Raw genomic sequence first — 6996 nt, forward strand, 5'->3', positions numbered from 1 at the left:
GAAAGTCATCTTCCCTCACTTGGGAGAGGATATGCTCCAGAGACACTGTGTGGGCATACGGCCTTGACCTAACGAATCAAGGAAGTCCCCCACTAAGCACAGGACATACGTATGATCTGATACACCACTATCTGTTTGTCTAACATAGGGAAAACTCCTGCAAAATGCTATCAACAGTGGAGGTGCTAGGAATTTGCTTTGTTATGGCAGCAGTGCTGTGCGTGTCTTTCCTTTGGCTAGAGTTGGCATGCCATGCTGCTCTTAAGCACTCAGACATGGGAAAGATACCCCCCTCTCAGAATCCTGTGCAGATTATGAAAGATAGTGAATCTGTGAGTGATAAGAGCCTGACATTCCAGGTACCTGTCTCACAGAGAACAGTTGATGACTTAGGGAGAGAGAGCTCCAACAGGGAAAAAACAAGGTAGCAAACAAGGTAGGAAACAAGTTGCTCTTCGTGTGTGGCTTTGTGTTTTGCACAAAAGACTGAAGTGAGAAAGTTTTATTAAATAGTAACTTAGGAAAGCAGTACAAGATGGCCCAAGACCTCAGACCCCTGCACCCACTTGGGAGACCAGGAAGAAACTGCTAATGCCTGGCTTCGGATTGGCACAGCTCTGGCTCTTGTGGCCACCTAGGGAGTGAACCAGCAAATGGAAGACTTCATTCACTCTCTGACTCTTCTCTCTCTGTGTAACTCTGACTTTGAAATAAAATAAATATTAAAAAAAATTCAAGTCCACAGGGTAGTACTCTTTAAATCTGACTAGAAATTAGTTATTGGTAAATTTCTGAAATGCTAAAGTGAGTCTATATTGAGTTGGTTAAAGAAAAAAAGAAATGCAAATATTCTCTTGAGAATATATCTTGGACAGTTGGCAGTATAACTTGCACATATGGAAATATATGGCCGGTGCCGTGGCTCAATAGGCTAATCCTCCACCTAGCGATGCCGGCATACTGGGTTCTAGTCCCAGTCAGTGCGGTGTATTTTTTCCCGGTTGCCCCTCTTCCAGGCCAGCTCTCTGCTGTGGCCCAGGAAGGCAGTGGAGGATGGCCCAAGTACTTGGGCCCTGCACCCCATGGGAGACCAGGAGAAGCACCTGGCTCCTGGCTTCGGATCAGCATGGTGCGCCGGCTGCAGCATGCCAGCCATGGCAGCCATTGGAGGGTGAACCAATGGCAAAAGGAAGACCTTTCTCTCTGTCTCTCTCTCACTATCCACTCTGCCTGTCAAAAAAAAAAAAAGAAATATATGGAGATTTATTTAAGGATCTGCTTTTTTTTTTTTTTTTTGACAGGCAGAGTGGACAGAGAGAGAGAGAGACAGAGAGGAAGGTCTTCCTTTGCCGTTGGTTCACCCTCCAATGGCCGGCGTGGCCAGTGTGCTGTGGCTAGCACACCACGCTGATCCGAAGCCAGGAGCCAGGTGCTTCTCCTGGTCTCCCATGGGGTGCAGGGCCCAAGGACTTGAGCCATCCTCCACTGCACTCCCAGGCCACAGCAGAGAGCTGGCCTGGAAGAAGGGCAACCGGGACAGAATCCGGTGCCCTGACCAGGACTAGAACCCGGTGTGCTGGCACTGCAAGGTGGAGGATTAGCCTAGTGAGCCACGGCACCAGGAAATGTAATCTTATGTTCCCTTGATTCACCAGCTCAGGTTCATGAGAAGGACTGTCTAGGCTGCCAAAAGATATTGCAAACTTTTAACAGTAAAACAAAAAATTCCAAAATGTGCAATACAGAAATGTCAGTTAAATTTCAAAGGATTTCCAACTAGATTCACAGGCGACTTCTCATTAGAATCTTTATGATCTATGAGAGAATGGAAAGACATAGTGTGAATCTTAAGAGAAAAAAAAATCAGTCCACTGAGAATACTATACCCTGCAAAGTACTCATTTATGTTGAATGTGAAGTAAAGAACTATCAAACAAAAGAAACTGAATTTGTCAACACTCACCCAGCCTGACTAAAGAAGCTTTCATGTGTTATGAGTTGTGATGTACAGCAAAAAGCTTTTCTGTGTCATAACATTAATGAGGTTACTCTCCTGTGTGAATTCTCTGATGCATTATGAGTTGTGACTTCTGGCCAAAGGTTTTCCCACAATCATTACACTCATAAGGTTTCTCTCCTGTGTGAATTCTCTGATGGATTTTGAGTTGTAACTTATAGCTGAAGGCTTTTCCACAGTCATTACATTCATAAGGTTTCTCCCCTGTGTGAATTCTCTGATGGATTATGAGTTGGGACTTACAGATGAAGTCTTTTCCACAGTCAGGACATTCATAAAGTTTCTCTCCTGTGTGAATTCTCTGATGCATTATGAGTTGTGACTTATAGCTGAAGGCTTTTCCACAGCCATTGCACTCATAAGCTTTCTCCCCTGTGTGAATTCTCTGATGGATTTTGAGTTGTGACTTACTCCTGAAGGCTTTTCCACAGTCATTACATGCATAAGGTTTCTCTGCAGAGTGAATTCTCTGATGGACTTTGAGTTGTGACTTACTCCTGAAGGCTTTTCCACAGTCATTGCATTCATAAGGTTTCTCCCCTGTGTGAATTCTCTGATGGGTTATGAGATGTGACTTCTTGCCATAGGCTTTTCCACACTCATTACATTCATAAGGTTTCTCCCCTGTGTGAATTCTCTGATGGATTATGAGTTGTGACTTACAGATGAAGTCTTTTCCACAGTCGGGACATTCATGAAGTTTCTCCCCTGTGTGAATTCTCTGATGGATTTTGAGTTGTGACTTATAGCTGAAGGCTTTTCCACAGCCATTGCACTCAAAAGGTTTCTCCCCTGTGTGAACTCTATGATGGATTTTGAGTTGTGACTTACTGCTGAATGCTTTTCCACAGTCATTACATTCATAAGGTTTCTCCCCTGTGTGAATTCTCTGATGGACTTTGAGTTGTGACTTATTCCTGAAGGCTTTTCCACAGTCATTACATTCATAAGGTTTCTCCCCTGTGTGAATTCTCTGATGGATTATGAGTTGTGACTTACAGATGAAGTCTTTTCCACAGTCAGGACATTCATGAAGTTTCTCCCCCGTGTGAATTCTCTGATGGGTTTTGAGTTGTGACTTATAGCCGAAGGCTTTTCCACAGCCATTGCACTCATAAGGTTTCTCTCCTGTGTGAATTCTCTGATGTATTACAAGATGTGACTTCTTGCCAAAGGCTTTCCCACAGTCTTTACATTCATTAGGTTTGTCCTCTGTATGAATTTCCTGATGTCTAATATCATCTACCTTCGGGTATATGGCTTTTCCACATTCATTACACTCTTGCAAGTTTTCCTGTAAGGAAGTACTGTGAATGATGGTATGGCAGGACTTAGACCTAAAGGATTTTCCATGAGACTTACATGCATAGGGTTTTTTCTGTATATGTTGTCTCTGATTTATTAAAAGATCTGATTTGTAAAGAAGAGGTTCCACATATCCCATATCTTCATAGACTTTCTCTCCTGTGTTGATTTGTTGATGCTTACTGAGGTTAGCATTTTTATGAAGAGTTTTTTCTATTTGAGTTGTCTTTCCAACAGTGACAGTTGACTTATTACAGGAGTCTCCCATATGGACCATGCCAAATCTAAAGAATATCTTCTTCCTTTTGAAGTCTTTCCCTTGTCCACTATGTGCAAATGAAGGCTTCACAGTCTGAATCTTGTGATACTCACTAAGAGGCTCATAGCACTGGGCAGAGTTCCCAGGTATCTTAGCAGCATCAACTTTCTCTCTAGCTTGCAGCTCATCAGCCCCACCATTGGGATACACATTGTGACACACATTGCATTTCTCAGGTTTCATTGATGAATAATTTCTTTTTTTGTTAACCAGTTTTGAAACATGACTTGAATTTAAATTAAGTCTTTTATTTAATTCAACTCTTCTGGGAGTTGATGTCTTATTATTTGTAATAACATTCTGCTTAACATTTTTTTCTCGAATTTCCTGGTTGGTCCTAATAATGTCATCACTCTTCATGGCAACTGAAATGAGACAAAAAAAAAATCACTGAATCACATATAATTACTTTCTTCTGGAATACTGATGTAAGGGAAATGAAGATTGTAACATAATCAGTACAAGACATTTATGCTCATTATATGTTTGTTTTTTTCCCTTAAGACATTGATATATTAGGTTGTACCAATAGATTTCTCTGTTCAATCATTTACTACTTGAATTTTATTCAAGTATGGCAAATGGCTTTCCTGGTTAGATTTGTTAATTCACTGCTTAGGGTGCCTGTATCTCAAAATAGTGCCAGTTTGAGCCCTGGCTACTCTGATTCCATTAAAGCTCTTGCATATATAAATGAGAAGGCAGCAAATAATGAATCATGTGCTTGGGACCTGTGATAAATCAGGTTAGACTAGATGAAGTTCCAGCCTTTTGGCTTCAGACTAGTCAGACCTAACAGTTGCAGACATTGGAGAAGTGAGCTAATAAATGATCTTTCTCTTCTCATTGTCATTCTACCTGTAACAATGATGAGACAATTATAAGATTTTAAAGAATGGATAAATATTTAGTAAATATATTCCCCCATTGCCTAGTAAACAGTTTATTCCCTTTCCTTCTTCTTTAGTTAATTTTTCTTAAAAAGTTTATGTTGTGTGCTCTCTGATATTTCAATCATAAATATGGGAATGCTTTACTGGATCATTTTCTTGCAGGTGCAGAAGAGTGAAATGTGTCTGTACTCTAAACAGTATCACATGTAAGGAACAAGACTTGAATCTATAGTTATCTCATGTTCACTCTTCCCAGGGAAACATTTGTGGGATTTTTCAAATGAGAAACTCTGCTTTTATCTGCACTCTATGATAGCTTCCCCATATTCCTAAGGAAATCTAACATCTTCAGCTTCTCAGAACTACAACAGGTACAGAAACATTGCAATATACCACCTCGGGTATACCCTCTCTAACAGCTGAAACAATTTATTTTTGCAACCCAGAGTGTGTTTGCCTTCTTTGAAAAATATTTTCTAGCTCATTCTGAAATTACTAGTCTTGGTTATCTCCCCTCAGGTTTTTCTATTAACACTCATATGTGATAATTTGAGTTTCTGGAGGCTTTTGATCAGCTGTCTCTTATATTCAAAGAAATCTTAATTTCCTATTCCTTTCTTATCTTTTTTTCTTTGAGACAGAATTCATACTTCAAACTACATATTTGAGACAATCAACATAAAACCATGAGGTTACTTGACCTTGGGATTCAGAATCTCAAGACTTTATTGGTGGGTTTAGGATCACTTATTTTCATGTTTCTATAAAAGTTCCTGCTTACTTCAGGACTTCTGATGTCACAGCACAGAGGCTTATTTCTGACCATCTCTTAGCATTCCCTTATTTATTTACATCCTTGAGAGTCAGAGAGATGGAGAATGAGACACACAGAGAGAATGAAACAGAAGGTTGCCAACCACAGGCTCTCTCCTCAAATGTTTTTAACAACCTACTTTTTTCTTATTTTATTTGGAAAGGCACAGAGAAAGAGAAAAGAGAGAGACAGAGATCAGATTTATTGGTTCAGTCATGAGATCCATAAAATAACAAGTTCTGTGCCAGGCCAAAACCATGAGTGGAAACTCATCTGAAAGAAGTTTTTCTAACTTGCCCAACTAACAAGAAATGAAGAAAAGAATAAATGCATGAAGGAAAAGGTATTAAATATAGAGAATTTGGGGAATGTATCTAACCTAGAAAAAGCCTTAGTAACATCAGAAAAGGATTGCAACTTTTTTTTTAATCAAAGGATGTCTTTATCAAGAACACAGAGATTTAGAGATCAAATGGCATCCCTAGATACTCTAGAATCCCTTGTCTGATGCACAAAGCCAGATATCATCAGGAGTAACACTTGGGAAAAAGTCATGGAAAGAGCATCAGTGAACATCTGTTGCAATCTTTCTGCCTTGGCCTCCCTCACCATTAAGTACGTACTGACCTGGAAGGTTCTGATTTAGGAATTCGCTCGCCATCCATGGCTCTGCTCCTTGCTCCAACTTAAAGATCAAATCGGGTTTGGTAATGCAGTGTCCTATTAATGCAAACAATGTGGACTTTGTGAAATCACTATCTTGGGTTATTTAAAGGAAAACAGCTTATTTCAGGAGCTATGCAACAAATGTTCCAATTTGGATCCTTTCCTAGATGATACACAGTAGGATTATTCATGGACACAAATTCTCTAACTGCACATCATTAAACTTTATAAAGTCTTCACTTATTTTTCAAATAGCAAGACAATGTGTTCATTAGACATGTGATGGGTGCCACTCACCCAAGAAGAGCAGGCTGCTGTAGGTCTCCAGCATCACATCCCTGTACAGGATTTTCTGAGCTTTGTTCATGTTCTGCCATTCCTCCCAGGTAAAGTAAACAGCCAGGTCCTCAAATGCTATCATCACCTGTAATAGAACACTAGTGGTCAACAGATCAACTGTCACAAAGCAAATACTGGTGGTTTTTACCTTACAGATGGGTATGAAGGAAGAGGGAAGGATGTGCTTTCATTTTAGACTTGTTGAGCATTTGGACAGCCACACAGAAGCACTCAGCAGGGAGTCAAACCTATGGCCTACAGGCTGTGAAAAATGCCCCAACTGGAAGAAAACATGGGTTTCAGGTCACAAAGGGCCATGTATTTCAAGGGGAATTGCACCCAGGCTGAAAGGAGGACAATATTGAATCTCTCTCTCTCTCTCTCTTTTTTTTGGGGGGGGGGGCCCAAGATCAGTTTAATATTTCACTCTCTAGAGAAAAAGCCCATCTTAAGCACAAGGGTAAGACAGCTGTCACAAATACAGAGAAACATAATAAAGATAAACAACACTGTTAGAGGAAGTAGTAAAGGGCAGGGGAGAAAAACCCAAGAGAATGAACCTTTCCCATAATGACTAACAGCATCCTGTAGATGCCCATGGTTGAAGGCAAGCAGATTGCTTATTTCACAGCTCTCCTAGGGA

General features: G+C 40.4%; 1 pseudogene; it reads right to left on the minus strand.

Annotated features, from left to right (window-relative positions):
* Positions 1 to 2036: 2036 nt before the first annotated feature.
* LOC100356931 (zinc finger protein 717-like) lies at positions 2037 to 4003 on the minus strand (annotated as a pseudogene).
* Positions 4004 to 6996: the final 2993 nt, after the last annotated feature.

Source organism: Oryctolagus cuniculus, chromosome 12 (assembly GCF_964237555.1).
Source record: "Oryctolagus cuniculus chromosome 12, mOryCun1.1, whole genome shotgun sequence".
Classification (NCBI taxonomy): Eukaryota; Metazoa; Chordata; class Mammalia; order Lagomorpha; family Leporidae; genus Oryctolagus; species Oryctolagus cuniculus.